The following is an 18,850-nucleotide window of genomic DNA, read 5'->3' as shown; positions in this document are numbered from 1 at the left end:
TTTTTATAGATGGACTAGGGAGAGTGAGGAGGACACGAGGACCCACTCGAGCACGGGACGTGTGGAGCCTACATGAGGATGAGAAGATTGTGGTACATTGCAATGAACTGGGGCAGCCTATCAAGAGGGCTGCAAGCATTTTATCGACTTTTCTGGGATCGGTTGCGCAGAAGGGTCAGTTGTGTCCGCTCAACTATACGAAATGGAATGAAATGCTTCCTTCGTATAAGGTTGAGCTTCTTAAAGTTATTGAGGTAAAGAATTGAATTTGCTTACTATTATAATTTTATTTTTTGATTTAACATTGTTATAACATTCTTTAATTACTTTGGTGTAGAAAAAGTTTTTGCTCCCTAAAGAGAGCCATGATTGGGTGCTGAAGTTCGTCAACCGCAAGTGGAAAGAATATAGGGCCAAGTTAAAGGCGGACTGGAAGCACGATGGTATGACAGAAGAGGAGGTTGCCCGTATTTGTCCTCCTGATGTAATCCCCCATTAGTGGAGGGAGCTTGTCCACTATTGGTTTTCCGAGAAAGCTCAGGTTGTGTATATTTTTTCAATACCTTAGATTGTATTTACTAACAATTTAAATTACAAATTTATATTGTTTATTCTTTTTTTGGGAAGACATATTCCAACATTGGTAGAGCTGCACGAGCCTCTCAAACTGTTCCTCATACTTCAGGCTCGATGAGTTATGCTCGACGTAGAGCTGAATTCGTAAGTTGTTTTGAAACTCTTTGAAACTATTTTAAATTGTTCTATCATATAGCATGTAGCATGATAACTAGCTTGCCAATATACTTTCTGTTGTAGATGGATGATAATGGGAGGGAGCCTGGTAAGGTGGAGTTTTATAAGATGACTCACACCCACCGAGATGGCAGTTTTGTTCGGGAGGAGTTAAGAGATATAGTTGTATGTATTCATCTTTGAATCTTTCAACGATATTTTTATTAGTTCTATTATTGGCATACATTAATATGATTTTTTCTTTTGAGAGATATATGATCGGTTCTTTCAATTTCAAAAATAAACCACACAATAGCATGTATCCTGTAGGATAGTGATTACGGGTGTCGGTCCACAGGGATTGAAGAATAAGTTATTTTTCTTTTAAAAATAAATCAAGAAGAAGGATTTGCTAACTTGATTTAACTAAATTAATCTATGAGTACGAATTGAAATTTATCAAAGTAGATAGATCTAGGGTTTGGAATCCACTGCGTAGCATTGCATTAGGGACTGTGTTCTTAATTTTTATCTTTTGGAGAGGCATGCAAATTGGCTACAAGCCTTTTAAAATAAAAGCATAAAGAGTGTTAGGAAGATCCATCTTCGGTGTAGCATGAAGTGTCTACCTAAGTATGCTAATCTAGGATGCAGCACACTTCATCTTCCTAGGCATGAATCATCTTAGACTACTTTAGCAAACATGATTAGTAACTAGCATGCTCAAAGTTTAAATATCATAAAGAAATATTTTATTGAAAATAAGAATTTAAACAAGCTCCAAAATAATAATAAAAATAAGAACTACAATGCCCTGATACATTGCTAGGGCTTCATCCAGCCCTAGACTAGACGTTTAGCCACGCATGGCTTCCAAACGGCCTCCCATCTTCAAATGAAATTGATCACCTCCCATTTTTTCCAAAATATCCAAAACTATTCTCTTTCCCCCTCCTTTCTCTCTTTTTTTTATTTCTTTTTCTCTTCTTCCCTCTCGGTTTTCTTCTTCTTTTCACTGAAACAGGGGGTCTCCCCTGTTTTCTCAACCGAGCTCCCCTTTTCTCCTCTCTTCCGTCTTCCTCTTATAGATCGCTGAAAACCCAGTGGTCGATTCCCAGAGAGGAGGAGGGCGTGGTCTACGGTCTTTGATCTCGCGGAGGCTGGATTATGGGCGCTGTTGCATGCGGCTGATGGCTGGAAATAGGCGTGATCCGTGAAGCTCGGACGCGGAAGAGTTTGGCTCACAGGCTGCTGCGGCTTCCTTGACGGATGGCTGGAGGATCCAACGGATGCATTCCGGGCGAATTACGGGGAGATTGGATCACGGAAGAGGAGGATACGCTGGGAGATTTGATGATCGCTAGCTGCACACGGCTGATGGCGGAACACCCGAGGACGCTGGGACGAGCCGATCACGCTTGGAGCTAGGAATCCGGAGGAGGAGGAGTCGCTACGCCATCTCTGGGATTCGAAAACTGGTGGCTGTGATAAGTGCTAAATAATACATAAATTAACCTCTTTCTCATAGCACTTATCATTATTTTAATGCACATATTTTGTAAAGTTAACCATAAAAGATGTGTAACCCTCATCATTGCATTTTAATAAATTAATTCGAGTTTGATTTAATTATTTATTAATTGAGCCTAATGTATGTAGGTCGAATCAAGCTCAATAAGATAAAGCCTACACCTACACTGCATCATTTCATAATTTCACATCCTCAGTCGACTCCAAGAACTTTCTTCCAAAATCCAGCGATTCCCATTAATTCCCATCTTCACCTAATTCTCTTCCCACACTTTTCAATCATTTATTTCTCAGATCTCAAAGTAAATCATCTATTCATCTATAATTGCACAGATCTCAGAGGAATCTAGTCACTGGCCTCGTTCCAGCCGAATAGGATTAATTCCCAGCTTCAAAACAGAGCCAAGACCCCCTCCTCCGCATGCTCCCAACATCCCACACTCCTTTATTTCTCCCGCTAGATCCCCTCCACGGGATAAAGCCCAGGAATCCAACTCCCCCCCGGCATCTTCCTAACCTCCCAAATCTCCTGCTTCCAGCTCACCTTATCTTCATCCTCTTGCGATTCATCATCCCTTGTTTCCAACCAACCGTATACATCATCCCCGTGTCCAGCTGCTCAACTCCAAGCATCTCCCTGCATCCACGTCCGCCCGTTCGCATGAGATCCTCCCAACGTCCACGGTCTTCCATTGCTTCGGAACAGCCGGGATCTTCCGAACCAATCCAACCGGTTGCATCCTTATCCCTTCTTCAAATCCCAGCAACCGTATGCTTTCATCCCAGCAAAATTCCAATATCCCTCTGGATTACGTGGATCCAATCTTCATCTCAGTTCACGGCTCTTCACTCCTTCCCAGCCGAATCAACCAACCTTCTCCAGATTCCACGTCCACGAACAGATCCCATGCCTCCCAGGCGACCGTTCCCAAGCCTCCCCTGCTTCTCTCCCACAAACAATGCTCCACATCACAGCCGTAACCTCCTTCCAAACCAAATCCAGAACCTGTCCTAGCCTCCCTCCGGATCGCGTTCGTGATCTACGTTCATCCCACGACCGCATCAAATCCCCTGTTACGTGTATCTCCCGTTCACGATAGCCTTCATCCACCCACGCCTCCCCTATTTCATGAGCTTCATCTCCCAGCCTTGCATCCTTATCTCTACTTCGGAACAGAGTTCCAGCATCCCGTTCGTGAGCCATATCCTCCCTAATCATCCACGATTCAAGGGATCAGCTTCCAGTTCCGTTCCCAGCACCTCATCCACGGATGTAATCCATCTCTTCTTTATCCAAATCCCCTGCATTCTAGAGTCATCTTCTCCGAAAATAAAGCAACCTGTGAGCCACTTCCTCCCAACCGAACTAGCATTCCAGCCGTTCGGATTGACTTCATCTTCCCACGCGTCCGGCTTCACGCATCTTCTCCTTTGATCAGCATCCCAGCAGCTGGATCTAAGATCCGAACCACAGCAGTCCAACGAATCAGTCCAAACTTCATCCCAACGGCAAAGGGTTCATCCTTATCCATGATTCGAAATAAGGAAGAGGAAAGAGAGAGTGGAGCCTATAAAAGGCCAGGCGTGAAACAGAGGAAGCAACTTGGCGGGGGATCCACTCCTCTTCGGCTCTTCACAGGTTGAGTGCCCACGAAGAAATAAAAGAAGAGCTGGTCGCGATGGAAGTCTTCTCCACTGCTACGGCTGTTCAATTCTCCATGGAAGGCTGATCTCCTCTCTAGGGCTGGATGCAGCCCTAACAAAGGGCCAAGGGTTTTATATTTTTGATTTCTATTCTTGGAGTTGTATAAACCTTATTTTGCTTCTAATGAATATTTTATTTCATCTCATTTTTAATTTCTGTGATTTTAAATGTGAAGTTTATACAACTGCTCTTCATGATCACTAAGTAAATATAAGATAGTCCATGCTTAAGGAAGATGCGATGTGCTGCCACCTTAGATTAGGGTAGACATTTCATGCTAACTAAAGATGGATTATGCCTAAATTACTTTTGTAAATTTTTATTTAAATGCTTTTTAGGCTTGTAGCCAATTTGCATGTTAATCCAAGAATAAATTAAAATACAAATAACCCTTGTTCCGATGTTAGTGGTGAATTCCATGCGCTAGGTTCTCCTAAACTGATATCATTTTAATTGCATTTTCTTTTATTAAATTGCTTAGTTTAATAGTCTTCACAAATTCATCCTTTTAAATATTTTTATTTTTAAGAAAAACAACTATAACCCAATCCCTGTGGATCGATGCCCGTAATCACTATCCTACTAGATACGTGCTATTGCGTGGTCTTTAAAATTGACTATCAATTTTTGGCGCCGTTGCCGGAGATTGCTAGCGTAGTTGTTTTCTTTTCATAAAATATTAAAAAAAAACTTTCAAATAATAATAATAATAATAATAATAATATATTATCTAAAATAAAATAAAAATATTTTTAATTTTTTTTTACTTTTCTTATCTCCTTTCTCTTTCTTACGAATTCTTGATTTTTATTTTGGTATTATTTGATCAGGAATCGAGGAGAAAATTTGGGACGATCAAAAGGGAACTACTAGAAAAGAAATGCTGTAGAGGTTTGCTTAAAAAAAAATTGCTGGGAAATTCCCTTTGGTAACCTCTAAACTTTTCTTATTTAAATTAGTTCCCTTTTTGTGGTGATTGTTTGATTTTAATTTTTTACAAAAGTGTGAATGCATGCTTGATACACATACACCAATTAATCTGCACATAGTAAGGGCAATCACCCCAGCAAGATAAGAACTGGATTTCATCACCAGATTCTTGCCCAAATTAGGTGAATCAATTCTCACATAGCTTTCACCTTAATTAAAATCAATTAGACGTTGGCCCCTAGGGACATTCGAGCTCAATAGGACGAAGATCACCGAAAGTTGCACCAATTTCGCTCTGTGGCCCAGTTGATGTCTAGGCAAAGCTTTGTCCCTTTAAGGGAGACAGTTCATCTGTTCGAGGCAAGTGGTTTTTAAGTGGGACCTTTGCAACGCATCGTGACCCCCCCACTTACCTGGGAGCTTACCTGGTCAGCTCAGTCATTAGACCGGATTGGAGGCTTAGGTGCCCTCTTCAAACCAGTTAGGAGCTGTCTAGTGATTTTAGAGTGAACATAAGGAATTGTGTTTTTCTTTTTAGTGCATGCTTGACTGTACTGATCCGAGGAGTCTTAGTGTATGCTAGGGTGTCGTTCCAAATCTCCCGAATTAGTACCTTTTGACTCTGAAATAGAGCGTTCTATTAGGGCCCTTCGAGCTGAAATCCGCACCTATAGAACCATAGGATCTGCTCCACTTATAGAGATGGCTGAAGAACAACCCAAACTCCTAAAGGAGTACTTCAGTCCTTCCATTTATACCTCTCCATCTTGTATTCGACTACCTGATACCACCGCTGCTGCACATTTTGAAATTAAGTCTAGTGTCATCCAAATGCTTCCCTCTTTTTATGGACTTAACAATGAAGACCCATATAAACATTTGGATGAGTTCCTTGAGATCTGCACTACTGTCAAAATTCAGAACTTCACTGATGATGCTCTGAAACTTAGGCTGTTTCCTTTTTCCCTTAAGGATAGAGCTAAACAATGGCTCCATTCATTAGAAGCCAATTCTATTCTCTCTTGGGCTCAAATGCAACATGAATTTCTAAAGAAATATTTTCCCATAGGAAGAACAAACCAATTTAGGCGTGCTATCACGAGCTTCTCCCAATCTGACGGGAAAGAATTTCATGAAACTTGGGAAAAATTTAGAGATTTACTCCGGAAATGCCCGCATCATCAAATACCCAAGTGGCAATTAGTGCAATGCTTTTATGACGGACTATCCGAACGAAATCGTCAAATGGTTGATGCTTCTTGTGGGGATACTTTCATGCTTAAAAGTGAACATGAGGCATGGCAATTGTTTGAGAACCTTAATGAAAATTCCCTCCACCATGCCTCCTCCGCTCGTCAAGCACCCCCGAGTTCTCAAAGAAAAGGAACCATATATGAAGTTAGCCAGTCCATAGGTCTATCCGAGAAAGTAGATGCACTATCCCGCAAATTGGACCAGCTAATGTCTAGAGAACAGCTTCCAAACTTTCACCAAGCACAAGTCTGTGCTCTTTGTTCTAGCCCGTCTCACCCTATACATGAATGCCCTTCGGCAGCTCAATTCCCTGAATTTGTGCAAGAACAAGTGAATGCTGCCCAAGCACAGTCCCGACCGGGTAATGATCCATATTCTAATACTTATAACCCGGGATGGCGCAACCATCCAAACTTCTCTTGGAAGCAGCAGACTCCCAATACTTTCCAACCTTATTCCCAAAACTTTCAACCATTCCATAATATTAATCCCTACCGTCCTTCGACTCGACTCAATTTCAACACACTCCTCCTCCACCCCATAGAAACACAGCCTTTGAGGAGAAAGTGTTGACCTCCCTTCAAGGTTTGGAAACCATTACACAATTGGTGCACTCTCACACGCAATCTATCGCCAAGCTAGAATCCCAAATGGGGCAACTAGCTAATGCACTGAACAAGCGAGAGGAAGGAAAGCTTCCAAGCCAACCAGTGAGTAATCCTAGGAGACAATACATGGCTCAAGAAAATCAACTAAATACAATTCATCATGAACAAGCCAATACTTTGACTACCCTAAGGAGTGGACGTGTAGTAAACAATAAGATTGGGGAGGATAACAATAAGGAAGGTAAAGAAGAGGATAGAAATGTGTCAAATGAAAATCTAAAACCTTCTTCTTCTTCTTCATCTAGTCCACCTTCTACCAAAACTCATATCCCAAAGGCCCCATTTCCTGAAGCTCTTAATTCACCCTCTCCCTTTGGCAAAAAGGGAACTTCACTGGAGGAGATGATGGAGGTTTTCAAACAAGTCAAAATCAACCTCCCGCTTCTTGATGCTATTAGACAAGTTCCCTCCTATGCCAAATTTCTCAAAGATCTTTGTACCCAAAAGCGAAAATCTAGGACACATGTGCCTAAAAAGGTCTTCCTAACTGAGCAAGTGAGTTCTATTCTCCAACACAACACCCCACCAAAATTCAAAGATCCTGGTGCTCCCACCATATCCTGTGTCTTAGGAAATAATTTCATTGATCGAGCACTCTTAGATCTAGGGGCAAGTGTCAACCTTTTACCTTACTCAGTTTATGAGAAACTTGGGTTAGGTGAGTTAAAACCAACCTCGGTATCCCTTCAATTGGCTGATCGATCTGTAAAAACACCACGTGGGATAATTGAAGATGTTCTTGTCAAGGTAGACAAATTCTATTTTCCAGTAGATTTTATCGTCCTTGATATGGAACATGAGCCTAATCCTAAGAAACAAATCCCCATGATCCTTGGGCGCCCCTTTTTAGCTACAGCCAATGCGAGTATAAATTGTAGAACTGGGGTGATGAATATATCCTTTGGGAATATGAAGGTCAAGTTAAATATATTTTGTGCCTCTGATCAACCTGCAAAGGAAGTTGAGTGCTTCCTAATAGACAAAATGGACGATCTTGTAGAAGAAACCCTTCCCTATATTTTGGCAGATAACCCTCTGAAAACATACTTGGCCCATTTTGACTTTGATATAGACAAGGCCATAGAAGCAGTCAACTTCCTGCCCAACAATCAGTCTTCCACAAATTTTCTTTCTTGGAGAACCCCGCATGAACCCGGTATGATTTGATAAGGATGCACTGCGTCTGGCTGAAGACGTTAAACTTAGCGCTTGTTGGGAGGCAACCCAATTCTCGTAGGTTATTTTTGCATATTTTCTTGTCGCATTTTTTTATTTTCTTAACAGGATCCCTCATATTACTGATGCAACTACGGTAAAATGCTTCTATCCTCCATATGCATCATATTTTCGTCCAAAATAAAAAAATATATTAAACAATAAAAATAATAATATAATATTCAAAAATAAAAAAATATATTAAACAATAAAAATAATAATATAATATTTAAAAAAAAACATTGAGGACAATGTCTGATCTAGGTTGGTGGGTAATAGGATTCGAATTTTTAAAGGAATTTTTCGCATTTTCACATTTTTAATTGAATTTCAAAAAAAAAGTGAATTTCAAAAAAAAAAAAAACTAATTTCTATGCCTTAGTGCTGAAATGATAATCACACAAAGTATATAAAATCTAAAAAGCCCAATGATTAGTCAGGAATAAGTCAATTTGAGTTCTTTTCATTAAAAATTTCTTTAGCGAGTTGTAAGATAATTTTTACTTTGAAATTTCACAACACGTATGGTCTGCACTTCTAAGGGTTAGGTTTAACATGATGTTGTTAAGTCTGGTAGCAACCTTGAGTCCTGATGAATCATACCTATCTAATTCGCTATTAAAAAAAAAAAAGCGAATTTAGTCAGGTACATCGAAAAGGGCTACCTATTGTCAAAGGTCAGCGGGCTTGCAATGATGAATCCGAGCATAGGTCCGTAGGGGAGTCTTGATGCCTAACACCTTATGCCATCTGGTGTGGGAGTGTTGACTGAATGCTCGTTACATGGAGGAATCATTACAAGAGTAAAAGTGCGTAATAAATATAAAATAATAATAATAATAATAAAAAAATAAAAAAAAGAAAAAGAGAAAATAATATTGACCTTGAAAAAGACGATAGTGTGAAAGCCGTCGTTGTAAAAATTCGAGTAAACTGGAATATTACAGATAAAGCCCATGAGGTATTAAAGTAAACATCCACAACTCTCGAAATCCTGCAAGGTAGGATGATTTTGAATCAGTGATTAGGTTTTATCTGACCAATTCTTGGAAACTACTAGTTTTAGCAGTATTTTGGAGAATCTAAAGCCTTAGCTTGTGTATGGTCCGGACATCACCGAGCACCCAAGTATAAATTAGCCTTACAACTCTCTAACGGAAACTTAATGACTTCAACTTAAGTTGCATCTTGACCTAGGATTTGGGCTGACTTAGTAATTAAAACTTTGTGTGCTTTTGAAATTCTTGGCATTAATGCATTTGAAATTAGATTTTATAAAACAATAAAATAAATTCTTTCGACAGCAGTTTGTGGGTATCTGAGCCGGAAACCCTCACGAGACAAAACTCGTCCACTAGGGCCACCTAGGGGTTTAAAGCCTTATTGCATACGGTAAATGCAATCGCGATTCCTGCGAAAGTGAGTTAGTTTTTATTTTTCTCGAGGACTAGCAAAATGTAGGTTTGGGGGTGTGATAAGTGCTAAATAATACATAAATTAACCTCTTTCTCATAGCACTTATCATTATTTTAATGCACATATTTTGTAAAGTTAACCATAAAAGATGTGTAACCCTCATCATTGCATTTTAATAAATTAATTCGAGTTTGATTTAATTATTTATTAATTGAGCCTAATGTATACAGGTCGAATCAAGCTCAATAAGATAAAGCCTAAACCTACACTGCATCATTTCATAATTTCACATCCTCAGTCGACTCCAAGAACTTTCTTCCAAAATCCAACGATTCCCATTAATTCCCATCTTCACCTAATTCTCTTCCCACACTTTTCGATCATTTATTTCTCAGATCTCAAAGTAAATCATCTATTCATCTATAATTGCACAGATCTCAGAGGAATCTAGTCACTGGCCTCGTTCCAGCCGAATAGGATTAATTCCCAGCTTCAAAACAGAGCCAAGACCCCCTCCTCTGCATGATCCCAACATCCCACACTCCTTTATTTCTCCCGCTAGATCCCCTCCACGGGATAAAGCCTAGGAATCCAACTCCCTCCCGGCATCTTCCTAACCTCCCAAATCCCCTGCTTCCAGCTCACCTTATCTTCATCCTCTTGCGATTCATCATCCCTTGTTTCCAACCAACCGTATACATCATCCCCGTGTCCAGCTGCTCAACTCCAAGCATCTCCCTGCATCCACGTCCGCCCGTTCGCATGAGATCCTCCCAACGTCCACGGTCTTCCATTGCTTCGGAACAGCCGGGATCTTCCGAACCAATCCAACCGGTTGCATCCTTATCCCTTCTTCAAATCCCAGCAACCGTATGCTTTCATCCCAGCAAAATTCCAATATCCCTCTGGATTACGTGGATCCAATCTTCATCTCAGTTCACGGCTCTTCACTCCTTCCTAGCCGAATCAACCAACCTTCTCCAGATTCCACGTCCACGAACAGATCCCATGCCTCCCAGGCGACCGTTCCCAAGCCTCCCCTGCTTCTCTCCCACAACCAATGCTCCACATCACAGCCGTACCCTCCTTCCAAACCAAATCCAGAACCTGTCCTAGCCTCCCTCCGGATCGCGTTCGTGATCTACGTTCATCCCACGACCGCATCAAATCCCCTGTTACGTGTATCTCCCGTTCACGATAGCCTTCATCCACCCACGCCTCCCCTGTTTCACGAGCTTCATCTCCCAGCCTTGCATCCTTATCTCTACTTCGAAACAGAGTTCCAGCATCCCGTTCATGAGCCATATCCTCCCTAATCATCCACGATTCAAGGGATCAGCTTCCAGTTCCGCTCCCAGCACCTCATCCACGGATGTAATCCATCTCTTCTTTATCCAAATCCCCTGCATTCTAGAGTCATCTTCTCCGAAAATAAAGCAACCTGTGAGCCACTTCCTCCCAACCGAACTAGCATTCCAGCCGTTCGGATTGACTTCATCTTTCCACGCGTCCGGCTTCACGCATCTTCTCCTTTGATCAGCATCCCAGCAGCCGGATCTAAGATCCGAACCACAGCAGTCCAACGAATCAGTCCAAACTTCATCCCAACGGCAAAGGGTTCATCCTTATCCATGATTCGAAATAAGGAAGAGGAAAGAGAGAGTGGAGCCTATAAAAGGCCAGGCGTGAAACAGAGGAAGCAACTTGGCGGGGGATCCACTCCTCTTCGGCTCTTCACAGGTTGAGTGCCCACGAAGAAATAAAAGAAGAGCTGGTCGCGATGGAAGTCTTCTCCACTGCTACGGCTGTTCAATTCTCCATGGAAGGCTGATCTCCTCTCTAGGGCTGGATGCAGCCCTAACAAAGGGCCAAGGGTTTTATATTTTTGATTTCTATTCTTGGAGTTGTATAAACCTTATTTTGCTTCTAATGAATATTTTATTTCATCTCATTTTTAATTTCTGTGATTTTAAATGTAAAGTTTATACAACTGCTCTTCATGATCACTAAGTAAATATAAGATAGTCCATGCTTAAGGAAGATGCGATGTGCTGCCACCTTAGATTAGGGTAGACATTTCATGCTAACTAAAGATGGATTATGCCTAAATTACTTTTGTGAATTTTTATTTAAATGCTTTTTAGGCTTGTAGCCAATTTGCATGTTAATCCAAGAATAAATTAAAATACAAATAACCCTTGTTCCGATGTTAGTGGTGAATTCCATGCCCTAGGTTCTCCTAAACTGATATCATTTTAATTGCATTTTCTTTTATTAAATTGCTTAGTTTAATAGTCTTCACAAATTCATCCTTTTAAATATTTTTATTTTTAAGAAAAACAACTATACCCCAATCCCTGTGGATCGATACCCGTAATCACTATCCTACTAGATACGTGCTATTGCGTGGTCTTTAAAATTGACTATCAGGCTGGATCGACGATGATTGCGGAGGAGATTCGGTGTGGATGCGGGAGAGCTGAAGAAGAAGGTGGCTTGATCGGTGGCTTCGGATGCTCCGTGGATGGCTGATCACGGACGGCTAGGAAGAGAGACTGGCCGCGGGATCGACGGGAAGACGCAGTGGAAGGTGGACGGCCGAGATGCTCTGCGGGAGGAAGAAGATGAACATTAAATGAGTTTTTTTTTCTTTTCCTAACACTGTTCATATGAACAGTGTTTTCACGGAACACTGTTCATATGAACAGTGATTCCAGTAATTTTTCCCCAAATTACTGTGGATATTTTATTATTATTTTTTTAATTTTAAAATTATGAATTTTACACGAAGGTAGGTACGAAATTGGTTGGGAATTGGCTTTGGATTTGAGATGGGTCATGATCGTTGATTTGCTTGAACTTGTTCTCGAGCCCAATGTTATTTAAATTTAATTCTTGCTAAACTGCTTCAGACCGATCTCGACCAAATAAAATAAGCAAGACTAAAAACAAGATCGTGTCTTAATAAAACGGGTTAATCAAACATTTTCCCCATACAAAAATAATTAATTATAACTTTCAATCTAATCAGGACCAAAATCCATTTAATTATAACCTTAGCTAGATTACAACTCTATCAGGTTACCAAACCGGATCAACATAATCTCCTCCTTATATGTTTTTCTGTAGTTTTCATGAAAGATCGCAACCAAGGGAGAGACAAGTTCATAGTCTGGTTTAAGAAAAGAATTATTTACTTCTTACCATATTTTAAATTTATTTCAATGATTATTCAATTTCATGGTAAAATATGTATTTATCAGTTTAAGAACATTGATAAGTGCTATGGAAAGATAACAAAATTATAAATTATTAAGCACTTATCACACCCCCAAACCTATGTTTTGCTAGTCCTCGAGCAAAATAAAATTAGAAAAGAAGAAACTCTAACTCACTTTCGCAGGCATCGCGATTGCATTTACCATATGCAACAAGGCTTTAAACCCCTAGGTTACCCTAGTGGACGAGTTATAGTCTCGTGAGGGTTTCCAGTGAAGATACCCACAAACTTCAATATTAAAATAAATCATTTATTGTAATGATTTTTTTTTTTTATTTTTTTTTTATTTTTTTTATCGATTGATCTATGAAGTAAAAAATCAAATTCCAAATGCATACTAGCTAAGAATTTCAAAAACTCTTTTTTTTATTATTAAAATCTAATTTAAGATACATAAATGATAAGAATTTCAAAGCACACACGGTTTTATTTACTAAGTCAGCCCAAATTCTAGGTTAGTATGCAATTTAAGTTAAAGTCATTAAGTTTCCGTTAGGGAGTTGTAAGACTCATTTATACTGGAGTGCTCGGTGAAATCTGGACCGTACACAAGCTAAGGGTTCGGATCTCCAAAATATTGCTAATACTAGTAGTTTCTAAGGATTGGTCGAAAGGACCTGCTCACTGATTCAAAATCATCTTATCTGCAGAATTTCGAGAGTTGTGGATGTTTACTTTAGTACCTCATGGGCTTTATCTATAATATTCCAGTTTACTCGAATTTTTATAACGACGGCTTTCACACTATTGTCTTTTTCAAGGTCAGTACAGAATTTTTTTTTTAAAAAAATATATAAATTGTGCACTTTTACTCTTATGGTGATTTCTCCATGTAACGAGCAGTCAGTCGACAACTCTCACACCAGTTGGCATAAGGTGTCGGGCATCAAGACTCCCCTACGGACTTATGCTCAGAGTCCTCATCACAAGTCCACTTGACCTTTGACAATAGGTAGCCCTTTTCGATGTTCCTGACTAAATCCTTTTTATTGATGATTTTTTTTTTTGAATTAGATAAGTATGATTCATCAGGGTCCAAGGTTGCTACTATACTATCAACATATTGTCGAGCGTAGACCTTAGAAGGGTCGGCCAGTGTGTAGTAAAATTCCAAAGTATTAATTAGCTTACAACTCCTTAAGAGAGACTTAATAAAAAGAACTTGAATTTATATTACTTCCGACTAGTCATTGGGCTTTTTAGATTTTATATACCTTGTGTATTTATCATTCTTGCATAAATGTATAGAAATTAGGTTTTTAAAAACAAAAACCTTTTTTTTATTTAAATTTATTATTATTATTATTATTATTATTATTTATTTTCTAAATGAAAATGAACATATTTTTTCGATTTTTTTTCTTTTTTTTTTGTTTGGATGAAAATCAAGATGAATACCCCCAAACCTAAATCTAACATTGTCCTCAATGTTAAAGAAATCTAAGAGAATTGGGTTGCCTCCCAATAAGCGCTAAGTTTATTGTCTTCAACCAGACACAGTGAGGTAGTTTTTGCATCTCCTTCTATGAGTTCATCTATTTTGTCTATCATAAAACACTCAACTTTTCCCGCGGGTTGGTCGTCCGCATTGAACACATTTAATTTTACCTTCATGTTCCCAAATGATATGTTCATTACCCCTGTTCTACAATTGATGCATGCATTGGCTGTTGCTAAAAAGGGCCGCCCAAGGATCACGGAGATTTGTTTCTTAGGATTAGGTTCATGTTCCATATCAAGGACAATGAAATCTACTGAAAAATAGAATTTGTCTACCTTGACAAGAACATCTTCAATTATCCCACGTGGTGTTTTTACAGATCGATCAGCCAATTGAAGGGATACCGAGATTGGTTTTAATTCTCCTAACCCAAGTTTCTCATAAAATGAGTAAGGTAAAAGGTTGACACTTGCCCCTAGATCTAAGAGTGCTCGATCAATAAAATTATTTCCTAAGACACAGGAGATGGTGGGAGCACCAGGATCTTTGAATTTCGGAGGGGTGTTGTGTTGGAGAATAGAACTCACTTGCTCAGTTAGGAAGACCTTTCTAGGCACATGTGTCCTAGATTTTCGCTTTTGGGTGCACAGGTCTTTAAGAAATTTGGCATAGGAGGGAACTTGTCTAATAACATCAAGAAGTGGAAGGTTGATCTTTACTTGTCTGAAAACCTCCATCATCTCCTCTAGTGAAGTTCCCTTTTTGCCAAAGGAAGAGGGTGAATTAAGAGCTTCAGGAAATGGGGCCTTTGGGATATGAGTTTCGGCAGAAGGTGGACTAGCTGAAGAAGAAGAAGAAGGTTTTAGATTTTCATTTGACACATTTTTATCCTCTTCTTCACCTTCCTTATTGTTGTCCTCCCCAATCTTATTGTCTACTACACGTCCACTCCTTAGGGTAGTCAAAGCATTGGCTTGTTCATGATGAATTGCATTTAATTGATTTTCTTGAGCCATGTATTGTCCCCTAGGATTACTTAGTGGTTGGCTTGGAAGCTTTCCTTCCTCTCGCTTGTTCAGTGCATTAGCTAGTTGCCCCATTTGGGATTCTAGCTTGACGATGGATTGCGTGTGAGAGTGCACCAATTGTGTAATGGTTTCCAAATCTTGAAGGGCGTTCAACACTTTCTCCTCAAAGGCTGTGTTTCTTTGGGGTGGAGGAGGAGTGTGTTGAAATTGAGTCGAGGGACGGTAGGGATGAATATTTTGTTGGGTTTGAAAATTCTGAGGATTTTGAAAATTTTGGGAATAGGGTTGGGCTGTGTTCGAAGCTTGCTGCTTCCAAGAAAAGTTTGGATGATTTCGCCATCCTGGGTTATATGTATTGGAAAATGGGTCATTACCCGGTCTAGGCTATGTTTGAGCAACATTGATGTGTTCTTGCACGAGTTCGGGGAATTGGGGCGCTGAAGGGCACTCATGAATAGGATGTGAGGGGCTAGAACAGATAGCACACACTTGTGCTTGGGAAGAGCTAATGACATGTCCTCCTATCATCAGTTGGTCAATCTTATGGGACAATGCATCTACCTTGCTAGACAGGTCCATAGAATGACTTATTTCACAAATTATCCCTTTTCTTTGAGAACTCGGGGGTACTTGACGGGAACAGGAAGCATGGTGGAGGGAGTTTTCATTTAGATTTTCAAATAATTTCCATGCTTCATGCTCATTTTGAAGCATGAATGTCCCCCCGCATGCAGCATCGATCATCTGATGGTTTCGTTCAGTCAATCCATCATAGAAACATTGCACTAGCTGCCACTTAGGTATTTGATGATGAGGGCATTTACGGATTAGGTCTCGAAATCTCTCTCAAGTTTCATGAAATTTTTCTCCCTCAGTTTGGGAGAAGCTTGTAATGGCACGTCTAAACTGGTTCGTTCTTCCTATGGGAAAGTATTTTTTAAGAAATTCTTGTTGCATTTGATCCCAAGAACGAATCGAGTTAGCTTCTAAAGAATTCAGCCATTGTTTGGCTCTATCTTTAAGGGAGAAAGGGAATAATCTAAGTTTCAGAGCATCATCAGTGAAGGTGGACGGCCGCGGGATCGACGGGAAGACGCAGTGGAAGGTGGACGGCCGAGATGCTCTGCGGGAGGAAGAAGATGAACAGTAAATGAGTTTTTTTTTCTTTTCCTAACACTGTTCATATGAACAGTGATTCCAGTAATTTTTACCCAAATTACTGTGGATATTTTATTATTATTTTTTTAATTTTAAAATTATGAATTTTACACGAAGGTAGGTACAAAATTGGTTGGGAATTGGCTTTGGATTTGAGATGGGTCATGATCGTTGATTTGCTTGAACTTGTTCTCGAGCCCAATGTTATTTAAATTTAATTCTTGCTAAACTGCTTCAGACCGATCCCGACCAAATAAAATAAGCAAGACTAAAAACAAGATCGTGTCTTAATAAAACGGGTTAATCAAACATTTTCCCCATACAAAAATAATTAATTATAACTTTCAATCTAATCAGGACCAAAATCCATTTAATTATAACCTTAGCTTGATTACAACTCTATCAGGTTACCAAACCGGGTTAACATAATCTCCTCCTTATATGTTTTTCTGTAGTTTTCATGAAAGATCGCAACTAAGGGAGAGACAAGTTCATAGCCTGGTTTAAGAAATGAATTATTTACTTCTTACCATATTTTAAATTTATTTCAATGATTATTCAATTTCATGGTAAAATATGTATTTATCAGTTTAAGAACATTGATAAGTGCTATGGAAAGATAACTAAATTATAAATTATTAAGCACTTATCAATATAGGACAGGGCAACAACTCTTATTTCAGAGCGCGTCGGGGAGTCATCATCATCCGACGCGACCAGTCATGTCGAAGCTCAGGTGCTAGCTGAATTATTGGGCCCAGAGCGTTATGGTAGAGTGAGGGGTTATGGCGTTGGGGTTACCCCCACTTAGTTGTCTGCAGTGGGCATGTATACAAGAAATGCTGGAGAAGGCAGTAGCAATACAGAAGTTAGTAGACTTCGGGCAACAATTGAAGATATGAAGGATCGCCATCAGGCAGAGTTGGCGGAGCTGAAGCAGAACCAACAAACTTTGCAGTCTCAGCTTGAGCATATTTCATCTATGTTACAGCGATATCTCCCTCCTCAGGTAAATAACTATATGTATTTGATGACTTTACATAATTATCACTTATTTTGTATGAGTTAATAATTTTTATATTTCTAACTTCTAAAGTTTCTCTTTTTTTTTGTAGATTCCTGATACTTCAACAGTTCATAGAGATGGTGATGGTGCTGAATCCGGTCCCTGATACTTTTTAGACTGTTATTTAAGGAGTTTTATATGTATCTTTCTTATATTTTTCAAAGTACAATGTAATTCTAAAACTTATTAATCATGTATGACAATATGAATGTTTTGAATGACCTGAATATTTGTGTTGATATAAATGTAATGCAAGTTTATATTGATGTAAATGTTGATTTATGATATGCATTTGTTTTCTAATATTTTTTTTAAAAAAAATTCCTCTTCCGACGCTTTAAAGCGTCGTTAAAACGCAGTGCCTGGTACGCTTTCGCCGACGCTTATATGCTTTAAAGCATCGTTAAAATGCAGTGCCTGGTACGCTTTTGCCGACGCTTATAAGCGTCGGCCAAAACACCCTGCCAGTCCCCCTTTAGTTTATGCCGACGTATTTTTACGTCGGAAATGGCGCCTACACCGACGCTTTCCTTAGCGTCGAGCAATCCCAGGTTTTACCGACGCTTTTGTTTGGCATCGGCAAAAACCTTTCCCACTCCGATATGATCGACGCGTTTACGATGCTTTCCTTTGCGTTGGTTGGGTTTCTGCCGACGCTTATTAGCGTCGGCAAAGGCCCTCAAAAACGTCGGTAAAACTTATAATTCCTGTAGTGCTATGACCGATGTCCTCTTCTTCTTTTGATTCGATGTGGGAGTTGTCCGTCAAGAAGATGATATCGGAGAACCCTGTCATCATCTACTCCAAGACTTGGTGCTCGTGATTTCTGATTTCTCTCTCTGATGATGTCGATTGATTCAGTTACGTTTTGGTTGATGGAGAATGGAGGTTTTCAAAGAAGGTCAAGCCGCTCTTCAAGAGGATTGGAGTGGAGTCCCTCATCATAAAACTTGATCATCTTGGTGAGTTCTTGTTCTTGTTTATTGAATCTTTTCTCGTAGACCTTCATATTGGTTTCTTGATAGTTTTCTCATTGATTTTCACTTAATTTGAATAGGATTAGTGGTTGGAATTTTCTTGAACTATATAGGGGTTGTTGTTGTATTTCATGGTTAGGATGGAATATGTGATATGATTTGTTTGTAAGACTTAGAAATTGGAATCTTGGCTTTTGATGTTTTGGACCTGTTGCATCGTGAAACAGTTTTTGTGTTGATTGTAAAATTCAGGTGTTTGATTGGTACTCAGGAGGAGGCCTCCTTCTTGATCTTGAGGATGCCCTTCTTTCGTCCGTCCACGAGGCAGTCAAAAGAAAGAGAGAAAGGAGCGGCTATAACGCAGGAGTCGTGGCGGTGGGGACGACTTTTGAGCTTCGCCGCCAGCAACCCCGATATCCTGATTTGTTGATCTTGCTAGAAGGAAAGGCA

General features: G+C 39.7%; 2 long non-coding RNA genes and 1 other non-coding gene across 3 annotated transcripts; all 3 read left to right on the top strand.

Moving 5' to 3' along the window:
* Positions 1 to 673: 673 nt before the first annotated feature.
* LOC148703469 (uncharacterized) lies at positions 674 to 17,672 on the top strand. Its single transcript, XR_015987758.2, has 4 exons — positions 674 to 720; positions 817 to 918; positions 17,016 to 17,366; positions 17,473 to 17,672. It is a non-coding gene; the product is annotated as an uncharacterized LOC148703469 (long non-coding RNA).
* On the top strand, positions 2,753 to 11,401 carry LOC120104888 (uncharacterized). Its single transcript, XR_005507239.2, has 2 exons — positions 2,753 to 4,895; positions 9,681 to 11,401. It is a non-coding gene; the product is annotated as an uncharacterized LOC120104888 (long non-coding RNA).
* Positions 16,002 to 16,107, top strand: LOC120104895 (small nucleolar RNA R71). The gene has a single exon (XR_005507254.2). It is a non-coding gene; the product is annotated as a small nucleolar RNA R71 (small nucleolar RNA).
* Positions 17,673 to 18,850: the final 1,178 nt, after the last annotated feature.

Source organism: Phoenix dactylifera, chromosome 5 (genome assembly GCF_051530095.1).
Source record: "Phoenix dactylifera cultivar Ajwa chromosome 5, Ajwa_hap1_PhDact_Kaust_v1.1, whole genome shotgun sequence".
Classification (NCBI taxonomy): domain Eukaryota; kingdom Viridiplantae; phylum Streptophyta; class Magnoliopsida; order Arecales; family Arecaceae; genus Phoenix; species Phoenix dactylifera.
This window is presented reverse-complemented; position numbering and strand designations above follow the sequence as displayed.